Below are 26737 nucleotides of genomic sequence, written 5' to 3'. Positions count from 1 at the left end.
ATAGAGAGATGAAAAAAATACGCTTTGTTTTCAAGGAGCTCTTATTATTGTGGGAAGTCATATAGTTAATTGTTAATTATGTGTAATATATATTGTATATAATGCGATTATATATAACTATAATATATTACATAAATAATTCATTAAAAACCTAGGGAGCCCTTTATGTTAATGTATTTTATGTATATGCACACACAGTAGAATTCATTCATCAAAAAATTAGGGTATCTTCCCACAGAGGGGCAAACAGATGATCTCACTTTTAGGACAGACATTCTGTCTAGGATGCATGTGAAGTAGTACGGAATATGCAGAAGTCAGCACAGGTGCTAAAGCAGCTTCAGAAAGATGTGAGAGCAGATGGGCTATGGTCCCTGGGGAGGGGGGAGCAGGGACTGAGCTGCCAACTAGAGGATTTCCAGAAGGTTTAGTCTTATCACATTCAGGTAAATTTGAAAACCTTGTTTTTTGCTCAAGAAAGAGATGGGGAAAACTACCCAGTAAGTATGGGGAATGCTGACAAGTGTGAGGCAAACAATTATATGGAATGAAAAAGAATCTTGTTGGGGTAATATTTAGCATAGAACCCACTGAGAAGCTAAATGTAGGCAATATAGCCAAAAGGTCCAAAGCTAAAGGCTAGTAGGGAAAAAGGAGGTACTTGTGCAGTAGGCAGTTATAGAGGCATGAGTAGAGCAGGAACAGTGGGCCACGTACTGAGGGTCACCAGGGCAGAAAGCCCTGGGTACCTTAGCAAAGGGTAAAACTTGGTGCAGCCTGCCCCCAGGGTATCTTTCCTTCCCTTTAATATTGCTGGTAATGTAGCTTCGACTCCTGATTTCTCAGATTGCTACTCATGTGGTTGACCACCTTAGAAAAAGGACAAAAGAGTGGGAGAGTAGCCTCCTCTGACTCCGGTACAAGCCCTTGCACGATCACTCCCTTAATCACTGAGCCATGAAGATAACATCTAGGTCTCAGTTGGATTTTGGCTCAAGACCTAGGAAAGCAGCAAGGCCAGGTGGGTAGATGCCATGGCTGACAAGCTGCAATGATTAATGACTTCCTGCCCTGATGCTGACAAATCAGTAGAGACATGACTCTGAAAGGATAGACTTGGAAAGTTGATGAATATTCTATTGAGATCTTCCCCTGGGACCTCCAGGTAAAAACCCTCAGGACAGAGGACCCAGCATGCCCTTTTTCTCTCTTGAGCAAGCCTTACCCTTTCCCACTTCCTTCTTCCCCCAGGGTGCTCTCTCTGTCTCTCAGCACACTCAAGCCTTTCCCCTTCTCTTTCCCGGAGGCACATTCTGCCTTTCTTTTTCCTAAGCTCCAAAGGCCATTCCTTTGCCTCTGTAACTTGTTCCCTGAGCCCACACAGACCAGCTGGCTCACCTTTTCCATCTCTGTGATGTTCTAAATAAACTTTGCTTGTATTTGAGTCTTGGCTCTGAAATATTTTTTAGCCAGAACTCAAGTACTGAGGTTGCTAAACCAAGGCCTTATTGCTGGTAACATTCTCTTGCTGTTTCACTGCTAATAAATACTTAGTCTACAAAAGTCCAGTGTCTCTTAAAGCAGAAGTATGACATGCAACAGCTCACAAACTTCCATGTGTTCAAGTTTCATTCAAGATGCACACTACAGGCCTGGCTGGTGTAGCTCAGTGGATCGAGCGCGGGCCTGCGAACCACACGATCGCGGTTCGATTCCCAGTCGGGCCACATGCCTGGGTTGCAGGCCAGTTCCCAGCAGGGGACTCACAAGAAGCAACCATACATTGATATTTCTCTCCTTCTCTCCTTCCCTTCCTCTCTAAAAGACAAATAAATAAAATCTTAAAAAAAAAAAAAAAGATGCACACTACAAGTAAGTGAGGAAGGCTCAGAGCTTGTACAGGATCACTAGGTGAATATCCACAGTCCTGTTTTTAAAAAGAAAAAACTGAAGTGCAGAAAAGTTAAATAGTTTACCCAAGGTAAAATCTCAATGAATCCAAGACAATACCTAGCAATTAATGCTAGTTGTTCCTAGCATCTGTTTCTAATATTTTGCTGTGAATAATCATGATGGGGTTTGGAACACATTACCCCAAAATATGGCACCTGGCATATTGAATATTTTAACTGAAGGAACTTGAGAAATGGCAGGTCCAGAAGGACTTTCTGACCTTCCTCTGAAACTTGTAAGTAGGAACATGCCCTCCATTAACCCAGAAGAGAGAAATATCAGTATCTCTGTAAATGGTAGGAGGTTGGGAGAAATCTGAATAAACTCATACTTTCCATTCTGTCATGCTTCCCCAGGACTTCCCACTTTTCATCAAACCTAGCATAGAAAGGCTCAGATTTAACTGCTTCTTTGGGTCTTCGTTTCCTAATAAATACTCCAGTGTCATATAAAACTTGCATTAAATAAATGTGTAAACTTTTCTCTTGTTAATCTGTCCTTTGTTACAGAGACCCAGCCAAGAACCAAAAAGGGTAGGAGAAAGCCACTTTTCCTCCCCAGCAAGTCTCCTGCTTAAATATGATTGCCCCATTCAGCAACTCTGCTGCAGCACCTACATCCACATCTGGTGTTCGCAACTTCAGCCCTGCAGTCCTGGAACAGAACAGAACTCTTCTCTCCACAAAGCCGCAATCTAATTGACAGCAGAGTTGGTTTGACCAATGGCCAAGATTTTTAATCTTCTGCACTTGAAGGTCAATCTTAGCTCTCCCTGTCTCCTGCAGTCCAATCTACCCCAGACTGCCCACCTCCCTAGTCCTGGGTGCTTTTACCCACCCAGGGCCCTAGGCCTCATGCCTTTGGACTAGGTCTAGCACTTGAGACTCTAACTTCCCTAGGAAATAATCTGACAGGATCTTGTTCAGACCTGGGCATCTATCTTTAATTATTTTACTTCTCTTTGAGTAATGAAAATCTGTGACTCCATCCGAACACTCCAGCAGCTTGCAAGTTGAGTGAAGATGTGCTGTGGACCAAGGGTCTTTTTTCTTGTTGTTGCTTATAAATCATGTTTGCCCTGCCCCGCAACCATCTGTAAAGCATCTCATTTGGTCTTTGGATCTGTGACTGAAGAGTCAAATGCAACAGGTGCATCCTCTTTTCCCCAGATTCCAAGGGAACAGAGTTGCTGGTGCTAAAGTAGAAGCCAAAAGTCAGCCCCGGCTGTCTGGTTCCAGTCCCATAATGGACAGTCCTCCCCATCATAACACAGATCTGCTTCAGGTTTGCCTCTGCTTCTCCATCTCCTTTTGTCAGTAGAAAGTTGACTAGATAGAAAAACAAGGTGTTAGAAACAGTGCTCTTTAAAAATTTTTTAAATGTATTAATTTGAGAGGAGGGGGAAAATTGATTTGTTGTTCTACTTATTTATGCATTCATTTGTTGATACTTTTTTAAAAAGATTTTATTTATGTATTTTTAAACAGGGAAAGGGAGGGAGAGAGGGAGAGAAACATCGATGCGTGGTTGCCTCTCATGCACCCCCTACTGGGGGTCTGGCCCACAACCCAGGCATGTGCCCTAGACTGAGAATCAAACTGGTGATCCCAGTTCCTTGGGTTCGCAGGCTGGCACTCAATCCACTGAGCCACACTAGCTAGGGCCATTTGTTTATTCTTGTATGTGCCATGACCTGGGATCAAACCTGCAACCTTGGCATAGTGGGGCAATGCTCTAATCAATTCAACATTGCCCTTCTTATAGTCTTACATCTACTTACTCCCTTCCTCTTTTACCACACAATTCCCTCTCATTTCTTTCCATTCCGTAGTTTGCTTGGTGATCCACTCTCCCTTCTACTCTCCTGAAGGTCACCCACAGCTTCCTAGCCCTCATTTGCATTGCCATAGGTTGGCTGACTGGCAGGGTGCTCAGAGCTCAGTGCAGGCTGCCTCAGGAGTGAGCCCAAGGGAGCCCTGTTCATCCAACTTGTGTTTGTGTGTTCTGCCACCACTCCCCATTCTGCTTATCCCTTGGAGCTCCATCACCATCTGTCATTGCCTGTGGCCTGGGCAGCTCCTCTGCTTGAACCATAATTTCTGTAACAGTGGAGACCATGCTACCTTGTTTACTCTCGGATATTCACCACCCAGCATTGTGTTGACATACATAGAGACACAATACATTTGTTGGCTGAATGAATGCACTGAATCTCTCTCTGTCTCTGTGTGTCTGTCTCTGTCTCTCTCTGTATGTGTAGAGATGGATGGGGTGCACATGGGTAAGCTGCTTGTGGGGTTCATAGTATAATGTTGATCACTTGAGAACAAAAAAGAAAAGAGAAAAACTTTTTGTAAAGTGTTTGTAACTTTTTGATTGGCTGTGTAAAGGTAAAATTGATAGCATAATTAGTGGACTACTAAATGATCACATCTGCCTATTCCTCCTGGCAAGACCTTCTCTTACAATAGGGCCAGATGTGATGCCTTGAGTACTTTCACAGCCTCCCTTGCAGCTGAGACAGGCCTGGAATTCCATCTTGGACAATGGCACCTGAGGAGACACCTGTTGTCAGCTTCTGGGAGAGGGGTTCTCTTTTAATCAAAGAGACACGTAGATGCAAATGCACCTCCTGTTCAGCAGGATATTGTGTCTATAAGGGATGCCTGGAGTAGCAGCTGTCTCATGACCACAATGGACAAGCTGATACACTGAGGATAGAGGCTAGATAGAAAAAGAGCAAGGGCTTGGGTCTCTGAGTAGGAAAACCTCTCTTTCCTTGTCTCTTTTTTACTCATATACTACTTCCACTTCTGACACTAGGTATGTATGTTGGTGGGGGGTAGGAGGTGAGACATTTCTCACATCCAACAATTCTCAGTGACAATAGCTGGTTGTCCTAAAATTTAACTCAATTCTGACTCTGTCCACCTGGAGAGAGCATGGGATGCCACAGTTAAGGGTTCAATTCCATGAATTAAGGGAAACACATTTACCAGTTTATTATATAATAAAGGGTACAGATGAACAGCCAGATGGAGAGCTATATGGGGCGAGGTCCCAGGCACAGGAGCTTCTGTCTCTGGGGAGCTTCTGTCTCTTGGAGTCACCAACTTGCAAGCTCCCTGAATATTACAGTCTTATAATTTTATGGCACTTCCTTAGTATCAATTATTAACTCCATTTCCATCTGGAAATGTTGCTAATCATAGCTTGGTCTTACCCGTGACCAGGTGACCAGCTGACCAACCCTCACCCAGCCCTTGTCCAGGAGCTACCTAGTGTCACCTCATTAGAACAAAAGATGCTCCTGGGGCTCTTATCACTTGTGAATTTACAAGAGTTTTGGGATATATATATATATATATATATATATATATATATATCATGTGTGGAATATATAGAATAGAATATATATATTATTTCATAGTCTTTTATGATAATGGTGAGCCAACTTTGAAAAAGCCCTTCCTAATGGGCTCTTGGGCATTTGAAAAATCTGATAAATTACTATGGCCATTTATACAAACAAATGGCCATTTCTGAGTAATATAAGAAAACCTGTGTATACCAATAAATATAGACTGGCTTTTATGATTTGGGGGACTTTTTAAAATCTGTTTAAGGGAACCAAAGTTTTGCCACAATTAAGAAAGATGCCTTTTTGGGATACCAATTTTAAGCTGTGTCTTAAGAAACAAGACTCAGAAGGAACCTCTGACCTGACCCCCTTTCCTGCCCAAGAGATGCATATGCAAAGGCCTGCTCCAGGAAAGGAATTTCAGGATACTGCCTTAGCCGAATTTGGATTACATAGGGTAAGTACTCTAGATACTGCTTGTGTCCCATTGTTTCTGAGTGGCCCGGCAAGGTTTCCCTGCCATGTGTGTTCTGCTCTTCTTCAACTACCTGGAAATTACCTTTTCTCACTTCTGAAATTTAGGGCCTCCTTTCACCCCCTGCCCCCTGCACTTTGTCCAAACTGTCTTATATTCCCAGAGAATTCCTCATTCTCTTTGGAATTTTCATGCTTATGTGAATTCCCCATGTGCATGTGTTAAACCTTGATTTCTCCTGTTAATCTGAATATTAATTCACCCAGGAGAACTTAGAGAGTGGGAGAAAAAGTGTTAATTTGTTTTAGCCCCCACACTAGTTATATATGTTGTGCCTCTGAGTTACTGTTCATACTTCATAATTATTAATGAAAATCTTGGAAAGGGGTGAGACCTTTGCTTATAATTCTTTCCATTTTCTGTATTTTTACCTCTACAAGTTAAATTTCTTGATGTCTAGGAGGTGCCAGAGCGCTGTGGACCACCATGTGGGCCTGTGTATGTCAGCAAAAGGCTTTTAAAGTTTTTTTGCTCTGTTAATCCAACTGAGAATCAGGAATGCTGGTTATGTTATGAAAATCTAGCTCCAAGAAATGGCGAATGGAGCGCGAAGACCAGGGATTCTGGGTAGATGCTGCAGATGTGGATTTAGAGATAGGTAGGAGATAAGTCATTCCCAAGTCAGTCCAAAACAGCGTTGGTTACTAAGGAGCAGGTTCTTCCCATGGTTCTAAACTGCCTTTTCTAAAGACTCCGCCTTTGCACCACAGTTTAAAGGGAAATGAACAGTCATGAATTTCCGTGGGATTTCCCTATTTCTCTGGAATTCCCTTATATCCCAGTGGCCATACCGCTCGAGTCACGATGAACGCGGGTCAAAATTCATTTGTGAACATATCCTTAAGAAAATTGCAGCCAGATGTGTGCTGGGATCGTCCTTTCCTATGCACGCAGTACCAGGCTCTTTCCACAGGGTGGCGGGACTGGCCACTAAATAAGAACCACTGGCCTGAGTGGAAACAGATTTATAGGAAATGTAATCTTTTAGCTCTGCACAGCTCACAATCGATCTGTTGTTTAAAAAATGTGCAATTTCCTACATTCTTGAACAAACCGAGTTCTGCTAATTAACATAGAAAAGAGACAGCCTATAAAATGGTCCTCAGAAATGAGAGTGCAGGTCCAAAAACAAAAGGCAACTAGGCTAGGTAACAGGAGACCGGCAGGGCACAGAGACCTGGGGTTCTCCTTGTGCCTCTGGCATGATGAGGGAAGTCCCTTTGTCATCTTGGGTCTCATTATTTTCTCAGATGAAAGAAGGAGCGGGTGTGTGTGTGTGTGTGTGTGTGTGTGTGGTATCAATCCAATCTCAGATTTCCCTTCCATCGGAAATCCTCTGATTTATGGTAAGGAGGTTATTTACACAGCCTTAATGTAAGGCAAGGGTCTGAACCAATATTGTGGTGGCAGGAAAGGAAAAGAAAATTGTAAAAGATTATTGCTTTAGGATACTTGGGGATAAATACGTGTCACATTTCTTTATTTGTGTAAAGTCAAATCCAACCAGATCTCTAGGATGCAAGGCCCTTGGGAAGGAGAAAGCTGGCGGGGCTCTGCCCTTCCTGGAGGACCCTACCCAGGGCAGGACTAGTCAGAGTTCTTTCTCCCTGGTGGTGTCTGACCCAGCTCAGGCTCGCTGAGTTGCCCTGCAGGAGGGCATGCAAAGCAAGAGGAAAAAACACTGACCATACTGAGTGCATGTTTTCAGCTGGAATGAAGGGGAAGGCTTTTGGCATTCTTAATTTAGAGAGGCATGAAAATGAACTGCACTGGGGGGGAAGTTAATGCATTTCATTCATCCATTTGTTCATTCACTCTTTTTTTTTAATTTAGTTGAATGAAAGATGGCACTCCTGGTCTGTAATAACCAATTTCCTCAGGGACTTTATTGGCAAGCAGAGTAGGCAGACAATTGAACTAACAAACATGACAGTAAGTAATTACATGATTACACATTGTGGCAAGTGCTCCAGATGCTGCCATGAAAACCTTAAGAAGAGTGTCATCAAGGACATAACTGGGATGTCCCATTTAAACTGGTTTCCTGAGGCTCTTCTGCTTCCTCACCCAGGTAATCTTTGTCTTGCTTTGCTATCAAACATGTTGGGTATGTGTTCAGTAAATATACCTTAGATATCTTCTGAGTCTTAGGCTCACTGCTAGGCCCTGGGGCTATAAAAAGTTGAGTAAATCTGTGTTGTCTCCACTGTCAGCATTGATCTGGAGTGCTTAAGCTCTGCAGTCTACTTCCAGCTAGCTAGTAGCCTTGGGCAAGGTAATTAATTTCTTTAAGCCTCAGTTTATGCATCTGGATAATGGGTATAATGGTAGAATGTACCTTTAGATTATTGTAAACAATCACATAAATATTTTAAGGATGTATCTCTAATGATATATTAAGTATAAAGCATGGATAATGATATAAGTGATATAAATGTTATAAATCATATAAATGTTATAAAAATATAATAAATACTAAGTGCTTAGTACAGTAATTAGTGCAACAGAAAGCAGTAAATGCTACCTGTTACTGTAATTATGCATTTTTCAAGAGCTCAAATCTATTGGGAGAAGTAAACTAATAAGTGGGTACTGGTATAAACTGCTAGAGAGAAGATAAGTATAAAAGGATCGGGCACCTGGATAAAACTGAGGGGCAGTTTTGGGGAGGAAATGACTCTTGAATTAGTTTAGCAACTTACCTGACCCCTCAACCACAGAATGAGAGAGAGACAGAAAGAGAGAGAAAGCAAGCAAGCAAGCCAGCCAGCCAGCCAGTCAGGGGGACAGGAGCATCCACTCTTTTGCAGAAAAAATTGTAATAGCAAAGCCATGGCTCTGTGGGAAGATCTCCCATCTTAACCACATTTTCATGTATTAGGGTAACTCAGCACAGGGGCATCACATTGTCCTTATGGCTTCTAGTTACACAGAAGTAGAGGTGGGCTGAGCTGGAGGGTGTGTGGAATGCACAAACACGTCTGCTCTAGCTCTCGGGATGCTGGTTTACTTCTGTGTCCACATCAAGCCATGCGGCTGGTTTTACTATATTTTTCACTGGGTTAATGATATTTAATACCAGAGAGAAACATCCTAAAAGAGACTGATGGGAAGTTTCTCTCCACATTATCTCAGGAGTGGCAGGCTGTTGTCTCTGCAGGGGCAGTGGGACTAAAAGGGATGGGCCAGGTCCAAAGCTGAGGCAGGAGGCTTTGTGTGCACTGAGAAAGGGCTCATTGGCTAACCTGTGAATAAAGCTGACATGCTTTAAGGTATCTGAGCCAGATTAAATCTCAGTGCCTCTTAAAAAAATCTGTTATTTCACTTTTGTATCTAGTGGTTGCCATCAGCATCATTGTGTGGCTGTAGGAAAACACTGAGGCAGCATCTTTCTAAATAGTTAAGTTTTTCTTCAGAATTTCTGCCAAAGGGTTCGGTGTAGGGAAGATGGTGGCAGAGTAAGACAAAGGATTTTGCTTCCCTCCACGTGCTGGAGAAAGACCGGATGATCTGCAGAGGAGCCCAGCAGATGCCCAACAGGGACCCAGCATATAAGAAGGCAGGACTCCAGAGAGTGTAGCAGACACTGAATGACCAGAGGTTGAGGAGAGGAGACGACTACAGAGCAACAAGGTAAGAGGGAGCAGCGCAGAGGGAGCAGTGGTAGGCCCTCCACCAGGCCGAGCCAGGGCCCTGGCCTGCTGCCCCGGTCTCTGAGAGCCGAGGGTGGGCAACAACAACCCAGAGAGAGAACTAATCACCGACACCCCCCTATCTGGCAGGGCGCAGATTGGAAAACACCAAGAGAGATTGGTTTGCCAGTAGTGGCCTAGAGAGGAGTGGGCATTCGGAAGCAAACCAGAGAGCTCTGATAATCCGTGGAGTCAGGTTGCTGGCTTGGGAGAACTGAGAGTTGCCCGAGCATTCCCTGTGTCATGGGGCATCTGCTGGCTCTCAAACAATCTCGGGGAGTCTCGGGCTGCTGGCAGGACCTCTGGAAGTGAGTCAGTCGCCAATTCCATCCCTACTCACCCGGCACAGACCAGCTCCATCTCTACTCAGCCGGCGCAGACTGGGAAGCACCAGGAGTCAAACCCTGGCTGTCCGCTTGGGATACTGCGAGTCGCCCGTGCTTTCCTGGTGGTGCGGGACTGCACCAGCCCTCAGCTTGGGGAACTGAGAGTCGCCCATGCTTTCCTGGGGGCAAGGGGTCTGCACTAGCTCTTGGCTTGGGGAATTGAGAGTCGCAGGTGCATTCCCTAAGGCACGGACCTGCACCGGCTCTCGAATAGCCTTGGGGAGTCTCAGGCTGCTGGCAGGTCCCCTGAAAGAGAGCCAGTTGCCAGCTCCATCCCTACTCAGCCAGTGAAGACTTCGAAGCACCTGGAGTCAGGCTGTGGCTGTTGGCTTGGGAGAATTGTGAGTTGATCTGTGTGTTCAGCCACAGCACAGCGAAAGGTCTGCTCCCAAGCCTGCGAGACCAGGAAAGCCTGGCGGGGAGCGTGCGCCCTCATGCCAGACCAGGATGGGAAAGCCTGGAGAAAAATCTCTCTCAGTGGGCCGCGGGAGAGCGGCGCCAGTCTGGATCTTGGGAGGGCACAGGCAAGACCAGTTGAGCTCACCAAGGCATGAGAAAGGCCACAATAACAGCCCCTCAGGCTGCTGCAGCCAGTGGGACCAGAAGAAAAGGTTTGACGAGCTGGAAACCAACCAGAGGAGTAGTGGAAGCAGAGAACACCAAGATACCTACAGGAGACTGCACCACTGAACTTCACAGGTATCCTACTACAGAAGTTCATACCATAAACGTAGGGAATCAGAGCAGATCAATTTAAGAAGCTGAGTCCAACAAGAAGAGCATCACAAACAGTGGGAAGACAAAGAAACAATCCCCAAATGAAAGATAAGGAGGAAGTCTCAGAAAGAATGTTAGATGAAATAGAGGCAAGTCAACTATCAGATATTGAATTCAAAGCACTGGTTATCAGGAAATTCATAGAGCTTACAACGAGCTACCAGAAACTACAAGGGAGCTACAATGAACTCTCTGCAAACTATATCAACATGAAAAAGGAAATAGAAACCATCAGTAAAGGCCAAGAGGAAATGAAGAATACAATTTCTGAACTGAAGAACACAGTAGAAGGTATGAAGAGTAGGATTGATGAGGCGGAAGACCACATAAGTGAGCTCAAAGACAGGGTAGAAAGACTCTCCCAGACAGACCAAGTAATGGAAAAGGGAATCAGAAAAAATGAGAAGCGTTAAAGAGAAATGAAAGACAATATGAAACATAATAATATTCAAATAATAGGAATACCAGCAGGAGAAGAAGAAGAACAAGGGATAGAAAGCCTACTTGAAAGAATAATAACGGAAAATTTTCCTAAGTTAAGGAGAGAGAAAGTCACATGAACCCAGGAATTGCAGAGAGTCCCAGGGAAATGGAACCCAAAGAGGCCTACTGCAAGACATCATTAAAATGGCAAAACTCCAAGACAAAGAGAGAATCCTAAAGGCAGCAAGGGAGAAAAAGGAAGTAACATACAAGGGGGTCCCAATAGGTTGGCTACTGACTTCTCAATGGAAACATTCCAAGCAAGAAGAGAATAGCAGGAAATATTCCAAGTAATGAGAAACAGAGGCCTACAACCAAGGCTACTTTACCCAGCAAGGCTCTCAATCAAGATAGAAGGCCAAATAAAGAGCTTCTAAGACAAAAGAAGTCTAAAAGAATACGCCTCCACCAAACCAGCTCTACAAGAATTACTAAAAGGGCTGCTTTAAGGAAAGGAAGGAAAAGAGAGAGACAGAGAGGAACACAGGTACATAAATGGCAATGAATAAGTACCTTTCAATAATAACCTTAAATGTAAATGGATTAAATGCACCAATTAAAAGACATAGAATAGCTGAATGGATAAGAAAGCATGACCCACACATATGCTGCCTACAAGAGACCCACCTCAGGTCAAAAGACCACCACAGACTAAAAGTGAAAGGATGGAAACAAATATTCCAAGCAAATGGACAAGGAAAAAAAAAAAAACTGGGGTAGCAATTCTCATATTAGACAAAATAGACTTCAAAAACAGGGCCATAAATAGAGACCCAGAAGGTCACTTCATATTACTCAAGGGAAGAATCCACCAAGAAGACATTAACATCATAAATATATATGCACCCAACACAGGAGCACCCAAATATACAAAAAAAATCCTAGAGGACCTCAAGAAAGATATTGACAGCAACACAATTATAGTAGGGGATTTTAACACCCCACTGTCAAAAATGGACAGATCTTCCAAACAAAATAGCAACAAAGATATAGCAGCATTAAATGACACCCTGGATGAAATGGACCTAATTGATATATATAGAGCCCATCATCCCAAGGAAGCTAAATACACATTCTTTTCAAGTGCCCCTGGAACTTTTTCAAAGATAGACCACATGATAGGACACAAAACGAGTCTCACCAAATTCAGGAAAATAGAAATCATACCAAACATTTTCTCTGATCACAAGGGACTGAAATTGGAAACCAACCCCACAGGAAAAAACCCAAAACACCCAAAACCATGGAGACTGAATGGTATGCTATTAAACAATGAATGGGTCAATATTGAAATTAGAGAAGAAATCAAAAAAGCTTCTGGAAACTAATGAAAATGAACTCACAACAACCAAAAACTTATGGGACACAGTGAAGGCAGTCCTGAGAGGAAAGTTCATAGCAATACAGGCGTACCTAAAGAAGATAGAAACATTTCATACAATCAACCTAACCCAATGCCTCCAAGAACTTGAGGAACAACAACAAAGACAGCCCAGAGCAAATAGAAGGAAGAAAATAACCAAGATCAGAGCAGAACTAAATGACATAGAGACTAAAAGCACAATTCTAAGTATCAATGAATTGAGGAGTTGGTTTTTTGAAAAGATAAACAAAATAGACAAACTTTTAAGTAGGCTCCTCAAGAAAAGAAGAGAGAGGACCCAAATAAATACAATCAGAAATGAAAGAGGAGAGATCACAACTGATACCACAGAAATAGAAGGGATTGTAAGGAATTACTATGAAGAACTGTATGCTAATAAACTTGAAAACCTAGGTGAAATGGACAAATTTATAGAACAATATAATCTTCCAAAACTCAATGAAGAAGAAGTAGAAAGCATGAAGAGACCAATAACAGCAAATGAAATTGAAGCAGTAATCAAAAAACTCCCATCACACAAAAGCCCTGGACCAGACAGTTTCACAGGAGAATTCTACAAAGCTTTTAAGGAAGAGCTAACACATATTCTTCACAGATTATTCCAAAAAATCCAAAAGGAGGGAAAACTCCTCAACTCTTTTTATAAAGCCAGCATCATCCTAATTCCAAAGCCAGATAGACACACAACAAAGAAAGAAAACTTCAGGTCAATATTGCTGATGAACATAGATGCTAAAATCCTCAATAAAATATTGGCAAATTGCATCCAACAATACATCAAAAAGATCATACACCACCACCAAGTGGGATTCATCTCAGGGATGCAAGGATGGTTCAATATTCATAAATCAGTAAATGTAATACATCACATAAACTAAAGCAAAGACAAAAACCACATGGTCATGTCAATAGACGCGAACAAAAGCTTTTGATAAGGTACAACGCCCATTTATGACAAAGGTACTCAGAAAAATGGGAATAGAGGGAGCATTCCTCAACATAATAAAGGCCATATATGAAAGACCTACAGCCAACATCATACACAATGGGCAAAAACTGAAAGCTTTTGCACTCAGATCAGGAACAAGACAAGGTTGTCCACTTTCACCACTTCTATTCAATGTAGTATTGGAAGTTCTAGTCACAGCGATCAGACAAGAAAAGGAAATAAAAGGCATCCAAATCAGAAAGGAGGAAACAAAACTGTCATTGTTTGCAGATGACATGATAGTGTACATGGAAAATCCTATAGCCTCTACCAAAAAACTGCTGGAACTAATAGATGAATTTGGCAAAACAGCGGGATACAAAGTCAATATCCAGGAATCAAAGGCATTTTTGTATACCAACAATGAAACAGCAGAAGCAGAAATCAAGAAAAAAATCCCATTTGATATAGCAAAAACAAAAATAAAGTATCTGGGAATAAACCTAACCAAAGAGGTAAAAGACCTGTATGCAGAAAACTACACAACACTGAAGAAAGACATCAAGGAAGACACAAACAAATGGAAACATATACCATGCTCATGGATTGGAAGAATTAACATCATCAAAATGTCCATTCTACCCAAAGCAATATACAGATTCAATGCAATACCTATTAAAGTTCCAATGACATATCTTACAGACATAGAACAAACACTTCAAAAATTTATATGGAACCATAAAAGACCCCAAATTGCAGCTGCAATTTTGAGAAAGAAGAACAAAGTAGGAGGGATCACAATACCTGATATCAAACTGTATTACAAGGCCACTGTAATCAAAACAGCCTGGTACTGGCACAAAAACAGGCACATAGACCAATGGAAAAGAACAGAGAGCCCAGAAACAACCCAAAATCTCTACAGTCAATTAATATTCGACAAAGGGAGCAATAACATAAAATAGAGTAAAGATAGCCTTTTCAACAAATGGTGTTGGGAGAACTGGACAGCTACATGCAAAAAAATGAAACTCGAGCACCAACTTACACCATCCACCAAAATTAATTCAAGGTGGATAAAAGACTTAAATATAAGCCAGGAAACCATTAAAGCCCTAGAGGAGAGCATTGGCAAGAAAATCTCAGATATTCCACGCAGCAAGATTTTTACTAATACTTTCCCTAGAGCAAGGGACATAAAGGAAAGAATAAAGAAATGGGATCTCATCAAAATTAAAAGCTTCTGCATGGCTAAGGAAAACAGTATCAAGATAAAAAGAGAAGCAACAGCTTGGGAAAACATATTTGCCAATGATACCTCAGACAAAGTTTTAATCTACAAAATATACAAAAAATTCACTTGACTCCACTCAAAGAAGATGAGCAACCCAATTAAAAAATGGGCAAATGAGTTGAACAGACATTTCTTCAAGGAGGACATACAGAGGATCCAGAGACACATGAAAAGATGGTCGATATTGCTAGTTATCAGAGAGATGCAAATTAAAACCACAATGAGATACCACTTTACACCAGTCAGAATGGCTATCATAAAAAAGGAACAAACAACATGTGCTGGAGAGGTTGTGGGGAAAAGGGGGCCCTAGTTCACTGTTGGTGGGATTGCAGACTGGTACAACCACTATGGAAAACAGTATGGAACTTTCTAAGAAAACTAAAAATGAACGTGCCTTTTGACCCAGCAATTCCACTATTAGGAGTATATCCTAAGAACCCTGAAACACCAATCCAAAGGAACCTATGCACCTGATGTTCATAGCAGCACAATTTACAATAGCCAAGAGTTGGAAGCAACCAAGATACCCATCGGTAAATGACTGGATCAAAAAGCTATGATACATTTACACAATGGAATTCTATGCTGCAGAAAGGAAGAAGGAGCTCCTACCTCTTGCAACATCATGGATGGAACTGGAGAGCATTATGTTGAGTGAAATAAGCCAGGCGGTGAAAGACAAATACCATATGATCTCACCTTTAACAGGAATCTAAACAACAAAACAAACAAGCAAGCAAAATATGACCAATGACACTCAAATACGGAACTGGCTGACCGGGTCCAGAGAGGAGAAGGGAGAGAATCATAGGGGAAAAGGGGAGGGACTCACATGAATAAGTATAAAGGACACATGGACAATAATTAAGGTGGGGGGGCGGAAATGGGAGGGAAGTGAGGAGCACTGGGGGGGCAAGGCAGGGAATATAAAACAGAAAACTGTACTTGAATAAGAATTAAATAAATTTAAAAAAAAGAATTTCTGCCAAAGAAGTTAATCAGCATTGGTGAAATCCTCTCCTGGCTGGTGACTTTCCTAAGGGGACCCAGCCCCTTCTACTATTACAGCTGCCCATAACATGCTGGTACCCTCAGCCCTTGCTCCCACCCCTTGTAACTTCCTGTGAATCTCCACTAGTGGATGTGAGAGAAAAGTCATAGGTAAGCCTTTCTTACAAAAATTGTATCTCCCCAAAGCAGATGGTGCTTTGGGAGATGAGGAGCACAATCCCATGCTGGCCTGTGGCACCCCTTCTCTGGCATCCAGCTGCTCTCCATTTCACAGAGCTTCCTGAGTCTCAGCTCCAACTTTCAAGAGATCAGCATCTTCAACAAATTATTAATGAATTAATTTCTAATTGCAAATTTGGAGACTAAAGAATATAAATAATTTTCCTCCCATCTTCTAAGCTGTCTCACTGTGCTAATAATAAAATTAACATGTAATGATAAACAGGAAAAAAATCTTTGTTTCAATACATGCACATGGGGAATTCACATGAGCATAAAAAGTTCTAAGAGACTGAGGCAACATTGGGTATATATGACATTTTTGGACAAAGGCGACAAGGGGAACATGGAGTATTAGATTTCAGAAATGAGAATAGCAGGAAAATTCTTGACAGGTAACTCAGAAACAAGGGGGCATGAGGTATATCCAGGTGATAAGCTTTGAGTCTTCATAATGCTGGAGGGAAGGTCTTTACCTTGATTAAACCAAGGCTTACTTCCTAAAACGGGTGTTTCTGTCTGAATTTCTTGGGTAGGTAAGGGGGGGGGGAGGGCCAAAGTTTCTTTCTGAAACTTTGTTTCTTAATAAATAACAAAATCAATATCCCAAAAGACAGCCTCAGGGTGGCAAAATTTTGGTTTCCTTCACAAATATGTTCCATGTAAATGGTAGAAAGGGTGGAATAATGCAGGAAAATGAATATCACTGGTCATTCCGTCATCCAGGAATGGCTTCTGTGAACATTTTGTAATATTTCTTTTCAGTTCATTTTACTACATGTGTTTATGGGTGTTTGGGATTTTTACAACTCCATTCAAATGACTTTTACAACTCCATTTTAATTTAATTAGTTATTGCACTTCACCTTGTCAACAAGTTCTTTAACATATTTTGTGTATTAAAGTATTCATTCTATTTGCTAGTGTAGGTAGCTAGATATTAATAAAGGAAGGAGCAAAGGGAATTGGACATTAATGAGCATAATCAACCAGGGAACATAAGCCTCCTTGCTTAGCCTTACACACTCCAGGGGATCACAGCTGCCAGCACAATAGATTAATGACCCTCCCCTGTACAGGGAGGAAAGTCTGACTTTTCAGGCTGTCGGGTCCTCTCACCCAGATGGTGGGGGAAATAGCATGTGTGCAGAACAAGTCAAAAAAGTGTAAGGAGTCTATGAGGAATGCGCAATAGAAGCCAAAATAACAATCAGAGAGGCTATTACAGAACAGGGAGGTGTACGATATACTATTACTGAAAGGACACCCCACTAGGTTTGCTACGCCCTCTGCCAAAGGAAAGATGTCTCTCAATGCTAGAGATTTGTGAAAAGGAAAGAAAATATTTATTTAAAGCTATACAGACTTAAAATAGTGACCCAAAGTATTTATTAAAATATTAAAGTCTTTTAGGATACCCACAGATCCACACAGTCCTCCCTTCTCCCTCTGCCCTAATCTGGGGAACCGTATCTCAGGAATAGAAGCAGATGTTCATGATTCAAACTTCCAGCACCATCAGCTGTGTTGCTGCCACAATCTCCAGTTAATCCAAAGCCATGTGGCACCTTCTCATGGCCCACCAGCAAGAGTCCTTTCACCTCTTTTCTTCCAGGCAAAGTCTTTCCTACTTCCTAAGCCATGTGGCAAAAGGAAGCACCCCAAAGCCACATGGTTCTCTCCCTGCAAAGCTGCGGGGGTCCCCACTCTGCCAAAACCACATGGTTCTCTCTTAAGCGGCTGCCAAGTCTGGGTTTAAATTCCCATGCTAATCTTCCTCTGCAGCTCCATTTCCAACTCCTCCTACGATCCTTTATGCGTGCCAGCAGTCTGTATCCTTCCAGTTTTACTGGGCCACCATAGTAAGTCCGGGCAGGCATGGCCCCATGGCGTAGAGCCAATCATCTCCAAGCTCTCACACAGGTGCCATAACTTGGGGGAATTGCCTCCCAGTTATGTCTTCAGTGGAAGTCACTTCCATTCCCCTGGCTCAAAGCATAGCCACAGCTATTTAACATATCAATGAAACCAGTTAAAGGTTATAGATATGTTAAAGGACCAGACCAGAGGTTAGCTGCAAAGCTGTTGTATGCAAAACAGCTCTCAATGACCCTGCTCCCTGTGTTCCTTCCTTGAACTCACACCTGTGCTGGGGGGTTTGGTGAGGACATCCTATATATCTTTCTAATATTTCCTAGACATCTTGAGTTCTGCACACATTTACAAATCCCTATTTGCCCCCCACCCCCCACTCACCTTGGCTGCACCCGGTTAGAAAGCCTGTCAATCTAGCTTGGGAAAAGAAGGGATTGGTTGGGAGGTAGACCCATCAGAAGCCAATGAAAGCTTGGGACATTGATTGGTTATTTTGAAAAAGGGCCTGGTTTATCCCAAGTCACAGATAACATATATAACCTATTTTAACAAAGAAGTTCTCTCTCTCTCACCCAGAAAGATGAGCTGGCCCCAGTTGTTTGCACTATCTCTTCATAGTAGCCATGTGCGTCTAACAGCCACTTCAATGGCAGCCATGCAGACTCCAAGTGCCCGCTCCAGGCCGTACCCAGGGTATAACCACACAGCTGGGAGCAGAGTTGAGCTACCTAGATGGGAACTGAAACTGCTAATCTAGGGAAAATGGCACAGAAACCCTGGACACTGGCCTTTGTTCTGGCCTTGTGGAAGACACAGTTAGACTTTTTCCACAGTAGGATGATTGGATGGGACACAGGGGCATCCTTTCATTTCCACCTGAATAAATCTTGCTACACCACAGTCTCCCCTGCATCTATTAAGTGGTTTTCTTGCAATCCTATGAAGGAGCTCCAATTGCATCAACAACACTATTAGATTATAAAAATAATGTATGTTTGCTGTAAAATGTTTAGACAATAATGTGTCACAGGTCTATCAGACATTTTGAAAACAGTTCATATACCATTTAAGCACTTAAACATATATAAAATAATAAAGACCTATACAATTTATTCTAAGAGGTTAGCAGAACACAGGTAAGAAGAAAGCCTTTTAAATGTAGGGTATAAAAACATAATGCTGCACATAAATGTCATAAGTAAATATGAGAACAAAATCCTGAGGGAAAAAAACAATAGAATTAGTATCATAAAAGAATACTATATCACGAAGATATAGCATTTTATTTTTGTTTTACCCAGAAACCCAGGGGTGATTTAGTCTTAGAAATAAACTAATAATAATGATTACATTAATATTTTAGAAGAAACAACCATGAGAAAAATCTTGACATTACTAAAATATTTTGGAAATATTCTTGGCGGGGGGAAACTGAACTACTTGGTAAATTGGCAACCACAAGATAGATAACTCCTGACTAAGGCAAATAACATTTTTCTGAAATAAACTGCAGGGTGAGACACCAAAGACAACTGTCCCAATGTGCATTACAAAACCAGGATGCCAACTTTTCTCCTGAAAGCCCAAGCCACAGAAACACATGGGTTTCACGCTCCTTAGTCTCCACCAGCCACAACCAGGTGGAAGTGAGAGTGAGAAAAAGAGCATCAACAGAATGCAGGAAACATCTGTGAGTATATGAAGAAAACTCCACAACTTACCTGAGATAGCCTAAGCAACACTTCAACTACGTGGAGTGAATTTCTACCAGTCATCCTACACAGAATGACATTATTGTAAAGACATCAGTTTCTCCTCAATTGATCTATACACTGCCATAAATTTTTCTGACATTAAACAGGTCTTTTTTGTTATTAAAAATATGTCTATTGTTTGGAGCTTCAAGCAAAATGAAAAACTATAAAAAATATAATTAGTAAAAAAACCCAAAAGAATAGAGATTGCTTCTGAAAATAGTTGTTGAAAAATGCCTTTGAAATTTATGCACACATAATTTGGCAGAATAACAGGGCAAGGTAATTTGCATTTCATTCTGGTTGGTGACCTCTACCTTTACTCCAAGAGAATGGAAGTTCTTTTGAAGCCTCACTCTCCCCCAGGCAGTGAAGGGTTTGGAAGGTAATCTTCCTTTTCTGGCCTTTTGTTTTTGGAAGGCAGAAGGGCAGCAAATTCTGCAAGGGGGTGGGGCACACTTAGGGAGGGGCAAAGGGAGCCTTGCACTTTGGGATGGAGCATTGGCTGCCTTGTGGAGTTGCCAATCTCCATCCAATTCACTGAGGGACATTTGCAGTCTCTTCTACAGGCTGGAATCATTCAAATATTCATAGGCATAATCTGTTCCTTCAGGTTGGTTATATTGAACTAAGCCATAAAACTATCTGAAAATGGACCCTTTTTAAAAAAATTACTAGCTCCATGATTACCTCTCCTATTTCTTCTCTGCGATGAGCTCTGTTTGGGGTTTCTCACTTTTATTGGGTTTATTTCATGAATTTGTATTCAGTAGGAAACCTATTTTCTCTTGATTTTAAACATTTTAACAGGTTGTACACACTTATCTATTCCTTATTAAGTTAAGAAATGGGATTAGTGTGTCAGTTTTTAAACATTGAAACACACGGTAAAGGCCATAGCAGAAAGGCTTCACCCATTTTTAATACCACTGTGGGGGTGAATAAAATTAATGCTCTTCACCTTCTAAATTCTTCTAGGTGAGCTAATCAAATTGATGGAGATAGAGTAACAGGTAAAAATCAAGGTTTTAATACAGGCTTATGAGGAATTCACATAGGTGTGAAAATTCCAAAAATAGTGAGGCAACGTTGGGTGTATATGACATTTTGGACAAAGGAGAAAAGAGGGGGAACAAGGTCTCAGACTTCAGAAATGAGAAGGGGCAATTTATGGTTAGGTGAGGAGGAGCAGCACACACATGGCAGGGAAATCCTTGCTAGGCCTCTCAGAAACAATAGTATCCAGCCAACAGGCATGTGCCTGAAACCTCCTATGTTCCATACTTAATTCATATTGGGGGAGGGTCAAAAGTTCTTTCTGAGTCTTGTGTTTCTTAATAAACAGCTTAAAATTCATATCCCAAAAAGGCAGCTTCAGGGTAGCAAAGCTTCAGTTTTCTTCACTTCCTATAGAATGTCCTTTTGATCACATTATGTATCCTTATCTATCTGAGAGACAAAGAAACTGTAACTCCTCATTTTTCTTTGCATTTCTTTGATTACCAATGAATTAAACTCAAGGTCTGGGTTGAGCAGAATGTTTCCTTAACAGTTAGACAACTTTTGAAATAGTACTTCTGAAAGTCTATTCTTTGTAAACAACTGAAAATTTATGTGTACCACTTACTAAAGTTATGTATGTCCTGCCATTTGGAATTTTCTAGTTTCCTTTATCTACTTGCATGTTCATTCTACCCATACCTCACTGACTTTAATTATTATAGCTGAATTTTAATTTCTGTTAGAGTGAGTTTCCTTCAATATTATTCTTTCAAATATTCTTACACATTTAGTCTTCTGGTGAACTTCAGAACTTTGGTGAAGCATTTCCCTCGTTCTGCATAAACATAAATAAGCCAGCAAAACAAAACAGAAGTCTTGGATTTTAATCAGCAGTGCATTAGCTTTATGACATTATGAATATTTTATTATATAAATATAATATATGCAAACTTGCAGGGTTTTTTTTGCATTTCAGCACATACTGATAATGAATGTATCTCTCGACACAGATGACCTACACTGTAATTGTTTTGACTTTGACTTCCACAAGGCTAATCAAATTTTGTAGTTATAAAGCTTTCATAATTTTGCTTTATCAATATCTAGGAAGGTTACCTAGTTTTCATTATTTCATGCTCTTTTATCAGACTTTTATATCATAGTCATGATAGCTTCCCAAAATGGGACTTCTGCACTCTGTTCCACAACAATTTATATAGCAAAGATATAATGTTTTCATATGTTAAAATTCTGCCATATTTCGTCTGATTTAGCATATTTTCACAGTAGTATTGAATAATTTGTATTTTTTTCAGGTTTTCCACCACTGAAGAGAATGAATCTCTGTAGTCTATGCTTTCAAAGAAACCAGCTTTCAAAACATATGTGTGTGTACTGTTGTACACATGTATACACAATAGTATGTGTATGACTATCTCATAATTTTTCTTCTCATAAATTTATTCTTCTTTCTATATATATAGTTATGTATCCTTTCTTTTTTAACGCCATATATTTGTTTTTTCTCTCTTTTTTGTATTTGATTTAGCAATTTTTTTCTTTAATTAGTACTTTTAAGGTACTATGTTCAGAGGAGCATGCAGGCCGGTTGATAGGGATCTGGTTCATCTTTCTCATGCCTGAATAATATTCTCAATGGACCCAAATCATCTCCATCTAAGCTTTCTTCAAATTAATGACACTCAGATTGCTTTTAGGATATTTGTAGAAGGTGCTGCTGCAATTAAGGACATTGCACTTCTAATCTCACTGGTGCTTTCATTTTTATAGATTACATTTCTCATGGTGAGACTGTGGAAACAAACATCCATATATTTTAACTTTCAATGACTATTGCCAGGATATTTTGCAAAGATACTGTAGTAAGCTACACTCTTACCAACAATGTATGAGCGTTCATTTCTTTACATTTTCTCTAGCATTGGACACTATGACTTGAGTAGGGGAAGTGGTATTAGATGATGCTTTATTTGTATTCCCTAACCACTGAGGAGGTTGAGAATCTTTTAATATATACAGTGGTCATTTATATTTCCTCTCCTGTGGCTTGAACATTTTTCTATCAACTTATCTTTTCCTTTGTGATTTATAGGCACTCTTCTGATCTGGGGGACATTAACCATTCATCTGTTATTTGAGTTGTCAGCATGTTTCACTGGTCCTGTTAGTCTGATTAGAGATGCACTGTTTAGCTCTGGTGTCCACGAGCAGATCCTCTTTGCCCTGTGAGTGACTCTAAATATTAGAGCAAGATTTAATGAGGCTTCAGTGCCTCTCTCATCCCAATGGGGCAGCAAGGCATGAATCCCTAACTCTTGGAGCCAAATTGTTCCAACTTCTCACCATGTTGACGGCCCAGGGTCTCTGACATGTTTCTGAGTGTGCATATCTCATGCAAAGGATGTTTTTCCCTTATGAGTCTGCCAGAAATTAGCTGGTGTGAAAGTCCTCAGTGGAAACTTGGTGTGTAGGACTCTGCTCCTGTCTCCTCTTGGGAACAGGGCCCAGAACTCTCACCTTTGTGGTTTCCTAGTTGTCAGTGTCAGGTAATTGTTTTCACACCACCAAGTGATCAGAGGCTGGACTGCCAAGCTCAAGTCCCCCACTGGTTCTTTGAAATGCTGCTGGTGAAGGTCAAGCCCTGTTTAACTCTCAAACATGTCATAAACTATTGCTGTTCAAGATGCACAAGGCTGTTCTATATTTAAGACCTACAGGCTTAAACTAATCTGAGACAACTCAGTGACCAAAGAGAGAATGCCATGTTGCACTGTGGGATATGAAGGGGCCCAGGCCCTGAAAGGGACTACCCTAGGAACCTTTGTCATTACACCGGTCTTCATTGCTTTTTGCCATTGTGTACAGTATTTTTTTGTTCTATAAGAGGCTCAACATTTTATGTAACCAAAATGTCTTTGTAGATTTTGGGTTTCTGTAGCTGTTCTTGGAAATATCTCTAGAGTTAAATCTTCCCGACTTTCTTCTAGTGATTTTGATTTTTCTTTTTAAATGTTTAATTCATGTGCAATGAATTACTACATGTGGGACAAGTCTGGCTTTGTTTTTGTCTAGATGGATAAAAGAATTCATGTCAGCAATATTTTTTAAATATTATTATGGCTGAGGAACTCCTAAAAATACAAAAAGAGACTTATAAAAATGCAATTATAATGGAAACTTCTAAAATTTGGCAAATCAAGTAACAAATATAACAGGTATAGATGGCATTTGAACAACATAATCACAAAGTCATACACGGTTGAAATGGAGTTCGTGGCACACACCGTGAATACACACCAGTAGAGAGAAACATGACACTCCTTGAGGAGAAGACATAACCTCTTTTTTCAGGTCTGTGGAACAAGTGTAACATTTCAATGATGTACTTGACTAAAAGAAAACTTTTTTAAAGATTTTATTTTTATTTATTTTTAGAGAGAGGGAAGCGGGAGAGAAAAAAGAGGGAGAGAAAAATCTATGTGAGAGAGAAATGTTCATTGATTGCCTCTTGCACATCCCCAACTGGGGACCAGACCCACAACCCAGGCATGTGCCTTGACTGGGAATCAAACTGGTGACCTTTTGCTTTGTGTGATGGTACCCAATCAACTGAGTCACACCAATCAGGGCTAAAAGAAAACTTTACTAACTTACCCAAAGTGGAAAATATACAGACCACTCCCTTTCTTTATAATTCAATAAAACTAGAAATCAACAACAAAAAGTGCACCAAAAATGATGTGTTTAAATAAATTGAGGAACAGTTTCATAAATAACCTCTTAGCCAAATGGAAAATCCTATTTTTACAAAATCTCAAATTTAATAAAGTATTTCATTACTAAAACCTATCAGTTGCAAGTAAAGTTTATAGATAATTGTATAGCCACATATAGATTTAATTTTGAAAAAAATACCCCCCAAAATAAACAAAGATAATCTCAAAATTTTATAAAAAAACATAGAATAAACTAAATGATAGTAGGAGGTGTGTATTAATAAAGATAAAAGCTTTATGTTGATTCACTAGAAAACAAAGGAAGAGTTGAAACGATAAATGAAACCAAAAGTTGATATCTGAAATGATGAATAAAATAGATAGTTCCCTGCTGATTCTGATTAAATATAAAAGAGAGGAAGCAACATTGTACCATGTTAGTAATAAGAAAGGAGATACAAATATGGAAGAGATTAAAAAATATTAGAGATCACTGTGTACAACAGTATGACAATACATTTTAAAATCTTAAGAACACAGATAAGCTCCTATTCAAATATAAGTGTCTGAAATGGACCTAAGAAAAGTTAAAAAAACTAGGACAAACACAGAATATACAGAAATAACAATTACAATGCTGCTATTGAAAAAGGAAGTATGCATCAATGGTCTTATGAATGAGATCAATGTAATAGAACAGGTAATGCCTACATTCTGATGATTCTGGGCTGCAGAACAGGTAGAAAACTGTGTATGTGTGTGTAATGTTTAATGGTTATGTGTATACATAATATTTTATACAATGGAGGGCAAGAGTGGATGCTTGTTCTACTTTGCAAGTGCCTGTGCTTTGATTTTCATTTTTAAATATATTTATTGATTATGCTATTACAGTTGTCCCATTCCCCCCCCTTAATTCCCCTCCACCCTGCACACCTTCTCCCACCCACATTCCCTCTCTTTAGTTCATGTGAATGTATCAAAGTTCTCTAGCTTCTACATTTCATACACTACTCTTGCCCTCCCCCTGTCTATTTTCTACCTACCATCTATGCTACTTATTCTCTGTACCTTCTGCCCTCTTCTCCTCCTCCCACTCCCCTGTTGCTAACCCTCCATGTGATCTCCATTTCTATGTTTCTGCTCCTGATATAGCTGTCCTCTTAGTTTGCTTTTGGTTTAGGTGTGGTTGTTAATAACTGTGAGTTTGCTGTCCTTTCACTGTTCATATTTTTTATCTTCTTTTTTTTAGATAAGTCCCTTTAACATTTCATATAATAAGGGCTTGGTGATGATGAAATCCTTGAACTTGACCTTATCTGAGAAGCACTTTATCTGCCTTCCATTCTAAATGAAAGTTTTGCTGGATAGAGTGATCTTGGATGTAGGTCTTTGTCTTTGATGACTTGGAATACTTCTTTCCAGCCCCTTCTTGCCTGTAAGGTCTCTTTTGAGAAATCAGCTGACAGTCTGATGGGAACTCCTTTGTAGGTGACTGTCCCCTTATCTCTTGCTGCTTCTAGAATTCTCTCCTTCATTTTAATCTTGGCTAATGTAATTATAATGTGCCTTGGTGTTTTCCTTCTTGGGTCCAACTTCCTTAGGACTCTCTGAGCTCCCTGGACTTCCTGGAAATCTATTTCCTTTGCCAGATTGGGGAAGTTTTCCTTTATTATTTGTTCAGATAAGTTTTCCACTTGTTGCTCTTCCTCTTCTCCTTCTGGTACCCCTAAACTTTGGATGTTGGAATGTTTAAAGATGTCCTGAAGGCTCCTAAGCCTCTTCTCATTTTTTTTTTTGAATTCTTGTTTCTTCCTTCTTTTCTGTTTGGTTGTTTCTTTCTTCTTTCTGGCCCACTCCAGTGATTTGAGTCCCAGTTTCCTTTCCATCACTATTGGCTCCCTGTGCATTTTCCTTCATTTCGCTTAGTGTAGCCTTCATTTTTTCCTCTAATTTGTGACTAAAATCAACCAGTTGTGTGAGCATCCTGATCACCAGTATTTTGAATTGTGCATCTGATAGGTTGGCTAGCTCTTCATTGCTTAGTTGTATTTACTGTGGAGCTTTGATTTGTCCTTCCATTCGCGCCATTTTTTTTTTTTGTCTTGTTGAGCCTGGTGTTCACTAGGGAGAGGCAACCCTGTTGCTGGATTGTGACATGTGGGGGCGGGGTCTGAGAGGGAACAATGGCACTTGCTCCACTCTCTGTCGGATTTCAGTCCCTTCCACCACTTTCCCCAAGCAAACTGGGCCTTTCTGGTGCTGATTCCCATGTGGGTGGGCTTGTATACATTCTAGGACCCTGTGTGTCTCTCCAACAAACTCTCCCATGAGGCTGGGAGT

Source organism: Sturnira hondurensis, unplaced genomic scaffold (assembly GCF_014824575.4).
Source record: "Sturnira hondurensis isolate 20B ecotype Veracruz unplaced genomic scaffold, ASM1482457v3 Scaffold0019186, whole genome shotgun sequence".
Classification (NCBI taxonomy): Eukaryota; Metazoa; Chordata; class Mammalia; order Chiroptera; family Phyllostomidae; genus Sturnira; species Sturnira hondurensis.
This window is presented reverse-complemented; position numbering follows the sequence as displayed.